Below are 1,226 nucleotides of genomic sequence, written 5' to 3' on the forward strand. Positions count from 1 at the left end.
AAGAGAGGTAAAGAGGGAGAGAAGAAGTTAGAAGGAGAGAAGAAAGTGAGTAAAGGAGGGGAAGAGAGAGAAAGAAAGTAGAAGGCGAGAGAAAGCGAGGTAAAGAGGGAGAGAAAGAAGTAGAGAGAGAGAAAGAGAGGTCAAGAGGGAGAGAAAGAAGTAGAAGGAAGGAAAGAGAGGTAAAGAGGGAGAGAAAAGAATAAAGGTAAAGAGGGAGAGAGAGAGGTAAAGAGGGAGAGAAAGAAGTAGAAGGAGAGAGAAAGAGAGGTAAAGAGGGAGAGAAAGAAGTAGAAGGAGAGAGAAAGAGGGGAAAGAGGGAGAGAAAGAAGTAGAAGGAGAGAGAAAGAGGGGAAAGAGGGAGAGAAAGAAGTAGAAGGAGAGAGAAAGAGAGGTAAAGAGGGAGAGAAAGAGAGGTAAAGAGGGAGAGAGAAAGAGAGGTAAAGAGAGAGAGAAAGAAGTAGAAGGAGAGAGAAAGAGGGGAAAGAGGGAGAGAAAGAAGTAGAAGGAGAGAGAAAGAGAGGTAAAGAGGGAGAGAGAAAGAGAAGTAGAAGGAGAAGAAAGAGAGGCAAAGAGGGAGAGAAAGAAGTAGAAGGAGAGAGAAAGAGAGGTAATGAGGGAGAGGAAAGAGAGAGTAAAGAGAGAGAAAGATGTAGAAGAGAGAGAGAAGAGGGTAAAGAGGGAGAGAAGAAGGAGAAGGAAAGAGAAAGAGAGAAAAGAGGGAAAAAAAGAAAAAGAAAGAGAAAAAGAAGAAGAAGGAGAGAGAAAGAGAGGTAAAGAGGGAGAGAAAGAAGTAGAAGGAGAGAAAGAGAGGTAAAGAGGGAGAGAAAGAAGTAGAAGGAGAGAGAAAGAGAGGTAAAGAGGGAGAGAAAGAAGTAGAAGGAGAGAGAAAGAGAGGTAAAGAGGGAGAGAAAGAAGTAGAAGGAGAGAGAAAGAGAGGTAAAGAGGGAGAGAAAGAGAGGTAAAGAGGGAGAGAAAGAAGTAGAAGGAGAGAGAAAGAGAGGTAAAGAGGGAGAGAAAGAAGTAGAAGGAGAGAGAAAGAGAGGTAAAGAGGGAGAGAGAAAGAGAGGTAAAGAGGGAGAGAAAGAAGTAGAAGGAGAGAGAAAGAGGGGAAAGAGGGAGAGAAAGAAGTAGAAGGAGAGAGAAAGAGAGGTAAAGAGGGAGAGAAAGAAGTAGAAGGAGAGAGAAAGAGAGGTAAAGAGGGAGAGAAAGAAGTAGAAGGAGAGAGA

This window comes from Penaeus japonicus, unplaced genomic scaffold (assembly GCF_977035675.1).
Source record: "Penaeus japonicus unplaced genomic scaffold, GWHDUDI00000001_assembly GWHDUDI00000043, whole genome shotgun sequence".
NCBI lineage: Eukaryota > Metazoa > Arthropoda > Malacostraca > Decapoda > Penaeidae > Penaeus > Penaeus japonicus.